Source organism: Scyliorhinus torazame, chromosome 6 (genome assembly GCF_047496885.1).
Source record: "Scyliorhinus torazame isolate Kashiwa2021f chromosome 6, sScyTor2.1, whole genome shotgun sequence".
NCBI classification, from domain to species: Eukaryota; Metazoa; Chordata; class Chondrichthyes; order Carcharhiniformes; family Scyliorhinidae; genus Scyliorhinus; species Scyliorhinus torazame.
Window position 1 is genome coordinate 259,495,008 of NC_092712.1, and position 17,220 is coordinate 259,512,227.

General features: G+C 44.5%; 1 protein-coding gene across 5 annotated transcripts in view; it reads left to right on the forward strand.

Moving 5' to 3' along the window:
• The first annotated feature begins 1,310 nt into the window (after positions 1–1,310).
• The window catches only part of atxn1a (ataxin 1a), a 470,336-nt gene continuing 454,426 nt past the window's right edge, over positions 1,311–17,220 (forward strand). For 4 of the 5 annotated variants that reach the window (XM_072509608.1, XM_072509607.1, XM_072509606.1 and 1 more), the window contains exon 1: positions 1,324–1,612. The gene's annotated coding sequence lies outside the window, so the exon portion shown is untranslated. Of the gene's footprint in view, positions 1,613–17,220 lie in introns of all 5 variants that reach the window. The other variant, XR_011947847.1, reaches the window with a different exon arrangement.

Sequence of the window (17,220 nt, forward strand, 5' to 3'; positions counted from 1 at the left end):
ATTGTAGAGAGCTGTACAGTCACAGTAAGCCATGACTAAGCTAATTCCTTGCTCTGTATAGGTTCATAAACCAGCTGGCATTTAAGAATGACGTCGGAAATGAACAGTACAGTTAGTATCCTTGTAGGGCTCCAAGGGTTAGATAGTTTAAGATGTGCTTTTAATGTTGTAGAAAATGATTACAGGAAACAATGCAGTCGTGCCTAATTCAATTTTGCCCAATTTATTAATATTATTATGCAGCACTTTATTTTAAAGAATGATAGCACCCCTACTTACACAATGAATAGGCATTTTTGTTTTCAAATGCCATTTAGTTTTTTCAGATGCAGCCGTCAGGATTATTCTCTGGGGCTTCTCGAAGCCTGTGTCCCTCTGGCAGTCTTGTATATATTCAGGTTTTTATTTTCCCAGAAGTACAAATGGAAATATTAAATTGAAATTGATTATAGCGTGACCGGAACGTTGAGCACAAGCCAGATTGAAACAGTGTCATTTCAGGAAAGACAATAAGGTTTAATTTCGCCCATTTGCAGAAAATGTTGGACGAGGACTCAGTTACATTTGCTCCTGGAAAATCGCAGTGATACTGAGTCCAGCACTGGGTGTTGGGAAGGACAAACACTGCAGCAACCCCAGTGTGTGAAGTTTGTACTGCATTGAAACATTACATCACCCCTGACCAATCAGGAGTGGCTGAGAGAGGTTCCAGCTGTTTATGTTATTCTCAGGAAAGAGGGACACGACACGGCCCTCTAGCCGGGATATTCCAGCAGCTTGTCCCCTGCTGAAAGGAATATTTCCGGCGTTGTTCCAATAGTCCCTCTTCTGTTTTAAAGGGACATTCCAACAGCCGGGCCCTGGCAGACACACCACGTTGAGCAAACAGGGATCACACAGGGGAAATCTCTAACGCTGACATGGGGCGGGGGGGATCTCCAGGCGGGGGGCAGGCAAGTGTTAATATTAAACTTGCGATTGCTGTGTATTATTTGTATTTGTGTTATCGTCTCAATCGGTCCATTTCTTCCAGTTCAGCGCAATCGCTTCTTGCCGCGGATGGATTAAATGAACGGGCAGCTTGACAATCTGCATTATTGTAGCAAACACGTTCTACTGTACTACCCGAAGCGAGGCTTCTCAAAAAAAATCTCCTTGGTTGTACTGTACGCGTGACTTTTACAAATGTAGCTATATTTTCGAAATCCAGGGCACTCCTGTGCTACATATACTATGTCCACGCAACACACGCTCCAATGTGTTGCACCCTGTTCTGTTTCAAAAAAAAGCTCATTTACATATTTTCCTCTCTTCTAACCCTGGTCTCGCTAGCAATGTGCTCGCATTAATCTCTGGATCTGCTGGCAACCCGCCAGTATGTGTGTTTGTCTTGCATCCTTTGCATATAGTAGAATCCTTAAGCTATCAGCAGACGCAGCCAACTGCTCCATATTTGGCTTATGTTACACACGCAGTTTGCAGAGAGAGAGAGAGCGCTAGAGGAGAGAAGCAGAGAGAGAGCAGGAGCGGAGTCTGCAAAGACAGACGTTACTACGGAGCTACAAAGGCACGGCTTCATCGAGTAGCACCACCTTCCAAAGACTGATGTGCTGTGAGTCTTTTACAACGTACATCTTTAAAATTCTGTTGCACACAGCGTTGGCTACTTACTGTCATTTCCTTGCTGTGTGTGTGTGTGTGCAGCTTGTTGTGAAATGGTTAGGCGCTCTCGCTGTAGTACAAACACTGCCTTGCCTAGAGAGAACTGATTGAGAAAACTGTGTGTGTGGTGTGTGTGTATTTTGTGTGAATACAAAGTGCTGCCAGTGTTTTCACCCGGCTTATTTGCGTTGGGAGGGGAAGGGGTATGAATTGTTGGCGGGGTGGGGGTGATGCTGTCTGAGATGAGGGGGGGTGTATGCGTGTGTGGGTGGGTGGGTGGAGGGAGAGGGGGAAACGGGAGCCCGTCAGTGAGCTTGACAGCTTGTTTAATCGGGTCATCCAGGAGCCAGGTTCGCCAGAGCGTTGCGTAATGGGGATAGCAGAGGGCTGGACTGCAGACGGCAACATTTTTTACCTTGTTTACAACACTGCCGATACATTGTAGTACGAGAGCTCTGCGGTCAGAACCCTCTGAGCAGACAGTGACACCACGCAAGTCTCCTTTATTGTTACTATCTCGCTATGACTCATCTGCAAAACCTTTTATTCCTGCATCTTGTCTTTTCTGTACAACCATTAATGCTGGGTGTTGGTTTTGAAAGTGCAATTATTCCTAAAATGTTTATTCCTGCATCTTGTCTTTTCTGTACAACCATTAATGCTGGGTGTTGGGTTTTAAATGTACTATTATTCCTAAAAGTGGGTCCTTCTTGAATGCCAAGCAAATATAGAAAATTGGGGGACTTAATCAATCTCAACACATTTGTCTAAAGGCGGATTAACGACTGCAAGACCTGTCAACAGCTCGAAATCTCCCACAAAGTCAGGATCACACGATCACATTTTGTGCCAAATTGAGAGGTAGGGCAACCAGAGGTGGCAGGATCAGTTTTGCCCACTCACGTTGTTTTCCCACCCTGACCCCCATTCCCTCCCTTCACTTAAATGTAGAAATTCAAGGCAGCAGTTCAGTAAACAGATACTAAAAACAAATGTGGACATTGTTTGCTGGTGAGTCAGTTATTTCTCTTTCTGAGGCTGAGCTGCTGGGTAAAATGGTCATGAATGAGAGTGGGAATACTATAATTATTTCCAAGCCATTGCATCAGTGCTTGACAATGAGCAGTGTTTTTTAAAAATATATATTAAATTAGCTGCGTGTTAACATGTTCACTGCACTGAATAATGAAAGTCTCAGAAATGATTTCCATGTGTGAAGTTCTTGGATAAGCTGCACATAGATGGATGTTGGTGTAGGATTTCGCTGCACTGCCCCTGGACCTGATCAATCATGTAATTAGATCAGGTTGCCCTGGTAACAGACGTTATTTATCTGCTAATTGAGGTGCGTATGTTTATCTTGTGAAAGAGCTGGTGTCCTTCGACGTACTGTAAGTGTGGGCTGGTCAAATCTTTTTACCAATCATTTTCACTAGGTTGAATCCAGTTTTTTTTAAGTGGATTTGTTTTTTCCGGCAACTATTTTAAGGTATGCGGTCTTATAATGTGACCTGGATGGTTTCCAGTATGGATGCTTTATCTTCATTCCGACTCTGTGTGTGCGTGTGGTATACAGTCATCAAAAATCACCATAGATATTAGCTCATGCCTAAGCTAGGGTCTGTGGTGTTCAGGTTCTATTGTGAGCAATTCTTTAAGGCCCACTCTTCAAGGACCATCCACAGGGTAAATCAGGGTAATGTAAGTGCGCATAAACTGTTGGGTGGGGGGGGGGGGGGGGGGTGGTGTCAAGCAAAGGTCAATTGTAACTAAGTTTTAGCTTCTGGGTCAGTGACTGGCTTTCATTCTCTTTATTTTGTATCCTGTAGCATAGTGTGACGTAGTGTCTGGAATGGTATGCTTGTACACTGGATGGAAGCTGTTTATATTTAATATGTGTACACATATAGTAGTTTTTGCATGGTGGAATAAAACACTTGGCTATCTACAAATTTACGTTTTGTGTCTGTTGAGTATATGGGAATGTAGATATGGTGATGTAGAGTATATGGGGATGTAGAGTATATGGGGATGTATTATTTATTGTTTTGGGGACATGTAATGGTGAGCTCATACCTAGTAAGTGATCAAACCACATGTAAGGGGATGCAGTATCCACTTATTAATGTTATGTTTTCTTACCCAAATTGACATATTTACATAGTATGTTTTTATACATGATAATATCCATATCAAGTCCTCATGGAGGTATTTAAATGAATCTGGCAGCTACATTTGGTTGTGAGAAGCTTTGCTCATTGAAAAATGGCTGGATTTAGCATCCATTGAAATCAATACATATTTTGATATGAACTGGAAGTAGGTGAGGTGTGTTGTTGCTGAAGCATGCTTGAAAGATTAACCCATATGTGTATTCAGTACCATTATCAAGGGGTATGAGTCTCAATATTCCTTTCCTATGAGCTGAGGGAATGCTCGGGTGTGAAGAAGAAGAGAGTAGAGACCTGGGTATCTCTTCTTTACATTGGCCTGGCATTTTTGGGAACACAATGCTAATGAGATGGGAGTGCCTTTCCGTGAGCTGGACTTTGGCTGTCCTAGGTGCCCGCGTACTGGAACACCAGAAAAAGCTGTTGGTGCTTTGGCGCACCTTCAGTTCCCCTAGCCCCAACCTGTTCGCCAGCAGCCAAAAGGCCCTGAATATGGTGCCCAATACTAATTACTGGACAATCATGGCCTGTGAGTGGAAGAACAACACTCTATCTGCTCAGATGACCTGAACACAAGGAATCCAGGCAGGTTCAGGTCGTCAGGTGGAGCGGACTTTGGGTGAACTTCATTTGACTTATGCCCTGGCAGCGCTGTGGGAGGAATTTCAAGTCTTCAATTTTCCTCTCGATGTTGATTTGGACAAAAATGTGAATAGTGGAGTGCTGTGAAAGATCGTTTGAAAACCGCATTGGACGCTTATTACCATTACACTTGTTCTAAGTCTTGTTCAGGGCCTGAAACTATGAAGAAACAAAAATAGAATTAGTTAAAGGCCTCATTTAAAGGCCTGGCTTATGAAAAAGGGAAGTAAATGAAGAGTGACTGTTAATCTTCCATTCAGAACAGTGATTCACAATAAATAAGGCACCCTGGGTTTTAAACAAAATCTGCATGTGACATATGAATGTTTCATTTGTATTACCATGGAAATGTCACTTGCTTAGACTGATGTAACTCTGGCAGAATGGTGCCAATACTTACAGAAACTAATACACACATTTAGGGCTAATTTGTTTTGATCCATTCATTTCCTTTAACGAACTACAAGATCACCCGTCCCACATTTCCCTGTCCAAGGCTCTCTAATTTAGTTTCCATATCTTCCACAGGCCTACGATCCTGAGACCAGTATGGTCAAAATCACCAAGGGCATAACTGTGGTTCATTGACCTTTCACTTTCACTTCCACCTACAATACGATTGGCCACTCCATTCTTTCTCTCTGTCTCATGTCTGTTTGTCAGTGGCTGTTCTTTCGGCCCTTTGAAACTCTCCCAGAATCTCTTTGTCTTTCCCCTCCCTCCCAGTGTAGAAAACCCCACCTATTTGAGAGGGCGTTCTCTTTGTTTGCGCCTGCCCCAAACCCACGAACCCACTCAGTGTTCAGCACTCTTTCCTGTTTTGTCATGTGCTACGGAACATTTCCTTATGCAAGGAGTGTTGCAGAAGTGGAAGCTCATGTTGGGTGATGTTACAATTTCTCACTACTGCAGTTGCAGTGTTGAAATTAAGGACAAAGATTCAGAAGTGTCAGCACAACACTGATTGTAATGGACACTGCAGCACGATGCCGCAGCTATTGCCAGTTATCTCATAATGCAGTCGGAGCAGTAAGAGAGAATGGACCAGGACAGCAGAGGGCATAGGAGATGCTAGTCATCATCCAGATATATGTGCTGACAGAAGACTAGCTGTACAGTTGGCTTTGAGACAAATTATGCTTTCTTTAAAGAATGCCAGATTTAAAGATATTTTAAGATTGCACATGCTGTTTAAATGTATGTGCTCTAATTTCACGTCTTCTGCATTTTGAGTTGTGAGGTTCTTAATTTCACTTCCAGAGGTGGTCTAACCTGACGTGTTCCTTAGCTGAGGGAGATGCAGTGGTGAGGACCGTTCATACAATCAGCAAGTCTAATGGGATGTACAAGTCCTCCTACAGTCCATGAATAATTCACAGTTACTTTTGCATTAAAATTGAATCATCTGATGATTTTAACCAAGCAATGTAAATAACCAACAAAGTGTGAGTTCAGCATTAACATTTTTTGAATTATCGGATAATTTTTTTTAAAAGCATCTTTGAATTATATCTGCAGTTTCCTCAAGTATATCTGCCTCTTTGCCTTTGCTTGCATGACTGAGAGCCAAATGCTTTTGGATGCTACACCTGAAGGCACTCCCTGGGAGCAATGTGATTGTACAGGATTGCTGCCTACATGGGTGCAAATGGCTTCCTATGCTCTCCAAGCATATTACTGAAAAGCACAGCAATGTCCATGATTCTCTTGAGTGTTAAACTCTTTGGATCTTATTCCCCTGGATGTCACTGTGCACGCTCCAAAGACCTTCTTGGCTAACCTGTTTATACCAACTTCCACAGGGGAGCATATCGAGCAAATAAAAGACTTGCAGTTATGTAGCCGTTTATCACATTTCAGAATTACTTCATGCTATTAACTATAAAATTAAATTATTAGTAAGTGGACAAATGTGGCAGCCATTTTGTGTACAGTGAATTAGCAATGAAATAAATGAACAGCTAGTCTGTTATTTAAGGTGTTTCATCCCCATTCCTTGCCCTATCTCCATATCGCTCAAAATCCTTAACCTCCAAGTAAGTATTGACAGTTTATTTGAACACTAACTGATTCAATATCTATGGACTTCTGGGACAGTGCATTCCACATTCTCACAGCCCTTCGTGTGGTTAAGATTTTTCTTCTGGATTAATTTTTAACTGCCTCAGCTCACACTTAAAGATGATGGCTTCCCTGCTCTGACTTATCAAATGAAGGGAAAAAAATCATTCCTTACGTGCCTCTGTTAATTCCTCTAATTAATTTAAACACCTCAGTGAAATCATTCCTTGATTTTGTAATTCTTAGGGAGCATTCTCTAACTTTGTCTATTCTCTCATCATAGCTTATTCCCTTCATTCCCGATATTGCGTGCGATTCAAAAAAAAATTCTACGTCTGGTTTCAGGCGCGTTTAGCGGAGTGTTTCTTAGCACCTGCATTGCCGAGAAAGACCCCGCCATTCAATGGCACTTTGCTGGGGTTTTTGCCTCGGTGAGGAATGCCCTGTTGAGCTGCACTTCAGTGATTTCCAGAACTGACGAGCTGAGTTTGCCAGTGCAGGAAGACTACTCGCAGATATGGGCACCATTTTGAAAGGCACACCTGGTCTTGTGACCCCCACCATGGCCGCCAGACTCCCACACTTTCACCAACTTAGCTCTTCTGGGGTCATCGAGTCCTCCCTTCACCCCACATCTTATGGGTAAGATACCCCAGGCCTGATCCCCCTGGCATGGACAACCTGGCACTAGGGCATCTTGGCACTGCCAGCAAATGGCACCATGGCAGTTACCCACCATCCTGGCAGTGCCACCAGGTGACAGTGCCATCGTGCCAGACTTGCAGTGCCAATATGCCTGGATGCCAGCAGGAGTGTCCGAGTACCACTCTTCCCTGTCCCCGGCCACCCAAGGGTCTTTAATGGCATGGGAGAGTCCCCAAGTGTCATTACGGCTATGTTTGTGGAAACAAGTACCAAATGACGTCCTGGCAAGATTTTCCAGGTGTGGCTGTTAGGTCCCGGGCGGCAGGGGAATATGGAGAAGGTACTGGTAAAACCACATTTGGAGCATTGTGAGTAGTTTTGAGCCCCGTATCTAAGGAAGGATGTGCTGGCCTTGGAAAGGATCCAGCGGAGGTTCACAAGAATGATCCCTGGAATGAAGAGCTTGTCGTATCAGGAATGGTTGAGGACCCTGCGTCTGTACTCGTTGAAGTTTAGAAGGATGAGGAGGATCTTATTGTAACATACAGGATACTGCGAGGCCTGGTAGAGTGGACGTGGCGAGGATTTTTCCACTTGTCGGAAAAACTAGAACCAGAGGACACAATCTCTTGGGACGATCCTTTAAAACAGAGATGAGGAGGAATTTCTTCAGCCAGAAGGTGATGCTTCTGTGGAACTCTTTGCTGCAGAAGGCAGTGGAGGCCAAATCACTAAATGTCTTTAAGACAGAGATAGATAAGTTCTTGTTTAATAAGGGGATCAGGGGTTATGGGGAGAAGGCAGGAGAATGGGGATGAGAAAATATCAGCCATGATTGAATGGAGGAGCAGACTCGATGGGCTGAGTGGCCTAATTCTGCTCCTATGTCTTATCGTCTTATGGATCATTTTAATATGCATATCTGGATCTTGCCCAGCGCAGGCAAGATCCAGATTGCGACGTCTTGAGAAGTTCGGTTAAATCTCGAGCGTCATGAATCTTGTGAGAGGCCTCTCGCGAGATTCAATGGCCTCGTCGCGCACCAAGGCAGGTGCGACGAGGCTGGTAAGTCGCGCCAATAATCTTTCGGAAATCATTGCTGGGAATGCTCTGAGTTCCATTTAGCCTTCTTAAGGATAAGCATCCAAAAATTGGGCTAGGAATTAGTTGATCTGCATAAACGATGGTGTGTTTTAGCGTGTGCCTGACTCAGGAGACCTGAAGCTCAGCATGAATTAGACCTCAAACCTCATTGTAATATTACTGGTTCCCGGCGGATGTCTGTTTTGTCTCTCAAGGCAGTTTGTTGATCGCCTGGGGACCCATGTGTGCCAGCTGCCTTGCTGGCAGTGACCCTGAGGAAAGTCCTGGGAGGGAGGAGAATGCGGGCAGGGATGAGCAATGACTGCCAATTGTCCACAATAGCGATGTTGAGCAGGGTAGAGTGTTCCTGCTCCTCCTGGGCCTACAGAAAAGTAAGTAAAATAAGGTTTCCTACTTTTTTCTTTGGTGGTCTTGAACCCTTTAAGGAATACCAAGGCTGATGTAGAACTGGAAAATCTAGCCTGAGCTTGCATGGTGCATTCTTCCCATAGTTTTTGACTAATATCTGTAAAGGGCCTAATGGTGAAGTCCTGATTTGCATCTCCAGGGGTCTAAATGCCTGCTTCAGGTAGGTGACTTGGGTGTCTGGGCTGCCAATACCTGTATAGAGAATCCTGTACCCCAAGCACTGATGGTCACTGGCCAATGATGCAGAAATGGGTTGTGGCCTCATTTAAACCTGGTAAATGGGCACAATATTCAACAATTTCCCCTATCCTCACTGTTTACTGAGTTCTGCATTCAAGGCGAGTGTGATGGGAAATTGTATGTGCACAGTTCATGATTTTCAACCCAATTATGTGCTTCCCGCAAGTGTGAAATTAGTCCCAATAGTCAAAGGCCTGACTCGCACTCTGTATAACTGCACTTCCTTGCTTAGAATTGTAAACCTTTTGATGATGAATCCAATATCTGAGTCACAGTTTTTATTTACTACTTATCTGGAGAGCTCTAGATTTTAATAGTTTATGGACTTGTAAAACTTTTTTCATCCATCTCCCTGGTGTTTCCTAACATATTCCAATCAATTTTTCTTACCCTGTGGAAACCTTTGACCTAGAAACAGCATAGTAAGGAAAACATGTAATTTCTTTAAATAGTCTGTGGAATCTGTTTTAAGAGACATTTTAAGAAAGTTTGAAAAGGACTTTTAAAAGTTTACATTAATTATAAAGGAATCAATTGTAATTTTCTTGAATAATAAGAAATACTGTGACCTGGTGACTGACCTTTGACGTAGAAGCAGAACCAACAAGATGGAAGTTAATAAAGAAGCCATGTGGCTGTGAGACATGTGGCAGGAAAAGGGAAGCTATAAGCAGATAAACTGGAGGGTGAGGGTGATCAGAGCACAGATGCAGACACAAAGAGAAAGATGATTATACCAAATTATTTGGAAGAGAAGAAGAAAACCCCTCTCAGGAAGTGGTAAGCTTTTCTATTTGGCAGAAAAGAAGACATGAGCTCTTAGAAGCATTGTGTGAACTGGCTAAAATGTTCTAAAACCTGGAAGACTGTGAGTAGCTCGGAGACATGATAGAGCTGGGTGTTTTCCCAGAATTGGCCAAACCGTGAATGGGGGTTTTATTGATTGGTCACTTGAAAAGGAACTCTGGAAAGCTGTACCATCAGGATTGGTGTGACTCATGGAAGTGATGAGTCATAGAAATGTGCCTTGCTGATGATAATTATACCCGTGAAACGCAAAGGTGAAAGCTGTGTTTGGATGTTGGACAGGACTCCTGACCTAACCTGTGTGAAGAGAGAACATATTGTGGAACTGTGCAGCTATAAAGTGGCATATTTTCCCAGGAAACAATGAGAATGGTTGTGTAAAACTTTGATTATGCTTCACTCCATTTTGAACAGATAAATAATATTAAAAAACAAAGGGCTATCACTTGCCACTGATTTTTATTTCTTATAAATGTTTCTCTTTGCCTTCTGTTTCTGTCAATGCCACCAATTTGCCACCAAATACATCCTCAATTATAGCTGACAATTATGTTCAAAATATCAATGCTTTTGACATTCATTGATCATCATCTATTTACCACCTCAGTGAATCTGTCTATGAGTTTTATTTGGTTAGTTAGGCACTTTCACTACATTGTACTGATTTCTCTACTTAGCTTAAACCTTTCTGCCAAATAGAAGCAGGGACAATAGTGACATTTAAGGGGCATCTTGACAAATACATGAATAGGATGGGAATAGAGGGATACGGACCCAGGAAGTGTAGAAGATTGTGGTTAGTCGGGCAGCATGGTCGGCACGGGCTTGGAGGGCCGAAGGGCCTGTTCCCGTGCTGTACATTTCTTTGTTCTTTGTTCTTTGTTCAAAGCATTTATTTTCTCTGTCCTAATAATTAATTCTAGTCATTTTTTCATCAATACCATTGACCTCTTTGGCCTGTAGTATTTATCTTCTTTTTAAAAAAATAAATGTTTTATTAAAGTTTTTCCAAAGAGCGTTTTTATATAACAAAAATAGAAATACAGATAATAAAAAATAACAATCAACATATCCCAAAGCTTACAGTGAAACTATTTACACAACAGAAACGTTTTTCCTTTTTTTTAAACAGAACAAGGTGGGTTTTGTCTCCATGTATTTATCTTCAATGTATAAGTTGAGGTACATATAAGGAATTTAGCATTTGCATTATGTGCATGGCAAGACTATGTATAAGGTGACCTAAGAGTATAGAGGATCTATAAAGGATCTATGTTGTCTTGTCTTGGAGAATATAGAAGGACAAGGGTAGCAGATGCATGAGAACACCTCCTCCTCCACACTGCCCTGTCTTGGGATATATCGTAAGAAGTCTTACAACACCAGGTTAAAGTCCAACAGGTTTGTTTCGATATCACTAGCTTTCGGAGCGCTGCTCCTTCCTCAGGTTCACCCCAGTGCTCACCCGGTCCAACGCCGGTATCTCCACATTTGGGCTATATCACCATTCCTTCATCATGGCTGGGTCAAAATTCTGGAACTTCTTGCACTGAAGGACACATTGCAGCAGTTCAACAAAAAAAAGCTTGTGGGCAACTAGGATGGACAATAAATGCTGGTTTTGCCAGCAACACCCACAACTTGAGTGTGAAGGGTGGATGATATGTTATTTCTGTTGCAGCTATGTCCTGGGATATTTGCTCCAGGTATTGACCTCTTCTGGTAGGGGGATACTTTATGCAAGTCTTGCTGCAATTTCTCCCCTCACAACTGTCCGCAGCCAGGGTGCACTTCTCCTTTACGAGGTGCTGACTACTTTTAAATGGTGCAGATACAAAATCTCTGCAAACTCTCCTCCGCTCCACCCCCAGGCGAGTACGCATGCAGTGAATGGGCAGTGCAGGACAGTCCATCTGAGTCACTATAATGTACTGTCAGTACCAGTTTAACATGGTTCGGAGGTCTGCAATGTGCCCCCAACCTCTAATGGCCTTTTTGTCAACTGTGATCAAATTTCTAGACGATGGAGCTTTTGTGTAGCTTGCTATAGCTGCTTGAATCTTAATGACGAGTGAAAATTAAGTCAGATAAATAGATCAAATTCTAATCCAGAATGAAATATTATCCTAATTGAACTTGTTCTGTTGGAGAGTGAAGTTAACATGTGCAACCGTGGAAATGGAGGTTATGGGATGTCTGTATGAATTAGGCTCCTTGTAAATGTAAAATGAAAGCTGTGACATCATCAGGTTGAGACTTCACCAGTGCAACCCATGTTAAGGGAGTTGACTGAGGGTGGAGCACTCTTTAAAGGGAAATCATTTATAGGACTGCTTGCATGGTTGAACTTGCGCAATGTAGTATTTGACTGATCCAAAGTACTCCGTTTAATAAAAGCAAATTGGAGAAGTCATGACTTGTTTTATATTGTACTTCATGTCTTTTGCATTGTCAGCTTTAATTTTTATTTTTGCAATGTACATAATTTGCTGGGTGTATCTGGTTGACAGTTCCATGTATTTGATGCTGACTTAGTTTTATTTGGGTTTGTTTTCTATGTGCCTTGCCACCATAGTTTGCTGACGTACGAAACCCTGAGGTTGCAATGGAGTTAAGGAAACCTGTGAAAATCAAAGATTTGTGGAGTGCAGAAGGAGATCATTCAGCTCTTTCTGCCTGTGCCAATGCTCTTTGGATGGGGCTATCCAATCAGCCCTGCTCCTTCCCAGTATTTATCCAATTTTGAAAGCTATTATTGAATCTACCTGGATTACTCTTTTGCCTTCCAGATCACAACAACTCGCTGGGTAAATAAATATTCATTCTCCTCATCTCGCCCCTGGTTCTTATGCCGATCATTGCAAAGCTGTGTCTTCTGGTTTACTGGGCTTCCTTTTTCTGGTTATTTACTCTTCTCAAAACCTCTCAAGATTATGTGCAAGGCAGAACAGTCACTTCCTACAGTAGAGTCCATGACCAATTGTTATGGGTCCGGGTTTACAGAACCCCAAAGTGTTTCATGGAGTTCAACCGACCCACAATTTTTAATAGATTGTGGTGTGGGAAGCACACAGCGTACTCTCCAGGTGTGATATGGCAGAAATGGATAAGTGGTTTTTAAAACAAAACAATGTTTATTCTATGAATTCAAGTTAACTTTTTAAAAACAAACATTGAATATCTTAACACCCATTACTTCAAAGATAACCCCAAAAGACTACAACACTAAATAATCCTTCAAACTGTTCCTTTAAACATCCAAAAGACTTCAAACCTTCAAAAATAAGAACACACCAGGTTACATTCAATATATTTATAGTCTTTGGATTGCAGAAATCAACAGACCAGTTCTGTGTTTCTTCCTGCAGCTCTCAGCAAAACACACAGACACTCCCAGCGGCCTTCTCAAACTGAAACTCAAAAAAGCAGAAGTAAGCTCAGCTCCCCCCACCCTCTGACATCACTTCAGTAATATCCACAAGCACGGTAGCCTTGTGGATAGCACAATTGCTTCACAGCTCCAGGGTCCCAGGTTCGATTCCAGCTTGGGTCACTGCCTGTGCGGAGTCTGCACATCCTCCCCGTGTGTGCGTGGGTTTCCTCCGGGTGCTCAGGTTTCCTCCCACAGTCCAAAGATGTGCAGGTTAGGTGGATTGGCCATGATAAATTGCCCTTAGTGTCCAAAATTGCCCTTAGTGTTGGGTGGGATTACTGGGTTATGGGGATAGGGTGGAGGTGTTGACCTTGGGTAGGGTGCTCTTTCCAAGAGCTGGTGCTGACTCGATGGGCCGAATGGCCTCCTTCTGCACTGTAAATTCTATGATAATCTATGATTTCTTAAAGGTACATTGCTTAAACATCCATTTCTTAAAGATACTCTTACATGACACAATGGATATCGGGAATCTGGGCTGAGCAGACTTTTTCAGGCATTGAAATTATGTAAATGTTGCTGTTCCTTGAGACTGAACCTTGTATCGGTGCTCCAGGTGGGTAAGGTTCCATGTTGGCGATTTGTTACACTATTGGCACCCATGTGCCTGCCTCTGGGTAAATCTTGGGCGCAAATCTTCCAAAAGGGAGCAACAAAGTCCCCTAGCGAGTGTGTTTAGCCGCGTGTTTCCCGGCACTCGCAGAGAAACACATGACTATTCAACGCGACTTGCCATTCAAAAATGGCTCTCTGATCTCCAAGGCCCTAAAACAATCCCTGTGTCCTCCTGCCCAAACACAATATGGGAGGGTCTCCGCCCCCCACCTCCCCCGCACATTTCCCAACATCCACGCCAGGCAAACCGGCCCAATCTCATGCATGCAAAAAATGCCATTCCGGCACCACCAACCTGGCACCATGTCAGTGCCCATTCCAGCTGACAGTGCCACATGGGCACCTTGGAAGTACCAGACTGGCACCCCGGTGGCACTGCCAAGGTGCCAGGCTGGCACTGCCAGGGTACCCAGGTGGCATCAGGAGTGTCAGGGCACTATCCTGCCCAAAGGGGCCTTCAATCCCCTGGGAGAGCCCCATGAGTGCTGTTCCGTCTGGTCCCGTTTGTGGGGACCAGTACCAAACAATGCTCGCCCAAGGTCTCTGAGGCAAAGGGGTTGAATCCCAAAACCTCAGGTACCTCGGGAATCTGCATATTAGAGTAAGGCCTTGCTCTATTATAATAATCTAATAATAATCTTTATTATTGTCACAAGTAGGCTTAGATTAACATTGGAATGTGAAGTTCCTGTGAAAATCCCCTAGTTGCCACACACCGGCACCTGTTCAGGTACACTGAGGGAGAATTCAGAATGTCCAATTCGCCTAACAAGCACATCTTTCAGGACTTGTGGGAGGAAACCGGAGCACCCGGACTGAACCCACGCAGATACAGGGAGAACGTGCAGACTCCGCACAGACAGTGACCCAAGCGAGAATCCAACCCCGCACCCTGGCGCTGTGAAGCAACAGTGCTAACCATTGTGCTACCTTGCTGCCCTATGCAGATTTGCTAATCTCGCGCGGCGTTGTGAGCCGGGTGGATCCCGATAGCAGCGCCTCCTGGCTTTTGACGGCCATGCTTTGCCACGGTGAGCTGCTTTTCCGGCGTAGCTTGGCCATTGGATCACGCCCATTATTTGACCACTTACCACAACGATGTTCCATAGTATCTCAGTTTTTCTATTTCAAATTTTGCTAGTTATTGACTAGCAGAATAGTTTTTAAAAAAAATATATTTTATTCAATTTTTCGGCCAAACAAAACAATACAAAGGTTTTCCCTTTTTCCAACAATAAAACAATATAAATAACAGTGACCGTTTTAACAACTAAATAAATAATATATAAACTACATGGCAACTCCATAACAAAAATAATAACTCCCCAGATAATAAAATCAAACAATCCAATATACATAACCAAGTACAAATATCTATACAAAAACCACCCCTGAGGACCCACCCGAGCCCCCCCACCCCCCCCCCCCCCCCCAACCGCGCCCCCGAGTTGCTGCTGTTACCTTCCCATTTCCTTTATCGTTCTGCGAGGTAGTCAATGAACGGTTGCCACCGCCTGGTGAACCCTTGAGCTGAACCCCTTAGCGCAAACTTTATCCGTTCTAATTTTATAAACCCTGCCATGTCATTCATCCAGGTCCCCACGCCCGGGGGTTTGGCTTCCTTCCACATAAGCAATATCCTTCGCCGGGCTACTAGGGACGCAAAGGCCAAAACATCAGCCTCTCTCGCCTCCTGCACTCCCGGCTCTTCTGCAACCCCAAATATAGCCAACCCCCAGCCTGGCTCGACCCGGAACCCCACCACCTTCGAAAGCACCTTTGCCACCCCCACCCAGAACCCCTGCAGTGCCGGGCATGATCAAAACATGTGGGTGTGATTCGCTGGGCCTCTCGAGCATCTCGCACACCTATCCTCTACCCAAAAAAATTTACTAAGCCGTGCTCCAGTCATATGCGCCCTGTGCAAGACCTTGAATTGTATCAGGCTTAGCCTGGCGCACGAGGACGATGGGTTTACCCTACGTAGGGCATCAGCCCACAGCCCCTCCTCAATCTCTTCCCCCAGCTCTTCTTCCCATTTTCCCTTCAGCTCATCCACCATGTTCTCCCCCTCATCTCTCATTTCCTTGTATATATCTGACACCCTACCATCCCCCACCCATGTCCCTGAGATCACTCTATCTTGAATCTCCTGCGTCGGGAGCTGCGGGAATTCCCTCACCTGTTGCCTCGCAAAAGCCCTCAGTTGCATGTACCGAAATGCATTCCCTTGGGGCAACCCATATTTTTCCGTGAGCGCTCCCAGACTCGCAAATGTCCCGTCTACGAACAGATCTCTCAGTTGCACAATCCCAGCTCTCTGCCATGCTCCAAATCCCCCATCTATTCTCCCCGGGACAAACCTATGATTATTTCTTATCGGGGACCGCACCGAGGCTCCCGACCTTCCCCTATGCCGTTTCCACTGCCCCCAAATTTTCAGCGTTGCCACCACCACTGGACTTGTGGTGTATTTCTTCGGGGAGAACGGCAACGGCGCCGTCGCCAGTGCTTGTAGGCTGGTTCCTTTGCAGGACGCCATCTCCAATCTCTTCCACGCCACTCCCTCCCCTTCTCCCATCCACTTACACACCATTGAGATATTGGCGGCCCAGTAGTATTCACTTAGGCTCGGTAGTGCCAGTCCCCCCCCCATCCCTGCTACGCTGCAAGAACCCCCTCCTCACTCTCGGGGTCTTCACAGCCCACACAAAACCCATGACACTTTTCTCGATTTTCTTGAAAAAAGCCTTCGTGACCATTACCGGGAGGCACTGAAACACAAAAAGGAATCTCGGGAGGACTACCATTTTGACCACCTGCAACCTACCCACCAGTGACAGGGGCACCATGTCCCATCTCTTAAAATCCTCCTCCATCTGTTCCACCAATCGTGTTAAATTAAGCCTATGTAAGGTTCCCCAACTCCTGGCTATCTGAATCCCTAAGTACCGGAAATCTCTTGTTACCTTCCTCAGCGGCAAATCATCTATTCCCCTGCTCTGCTCCCCCGGATGCACCACAAACAACTCACTCTTCCCCATATTCAATTTGTACCCCGAAAATTCCCCAAACTCCCTGAGTGTCTGCATTATCTCAGGCATCCCCTCCACTGGCTCCGCAACATACAGCAATAAATCATCTGCATACAATGATACCCGGTGTTCTTCTCCTCCCCTGAGCACTCCCCTCCACTTCCTGGAGCCCCTCAGTGCTATGGCCAGGGGCTCAATCGCCAATGCAAACAGTAACAGAGACAGGAGACACCCCTGCCTCGTCCCTCTATAAAGACGGAAGTAGTCAGACCTCTGCCTGTTCGTGACCACACTTGCCACCGGGGCCCTATATAGCAGCTGTACCCATCCAATAAACCCCTCGCCAAAACCAAATCTCTTCAACACTTCCCATAGGTAGTCCCACTCCACTCTGTCG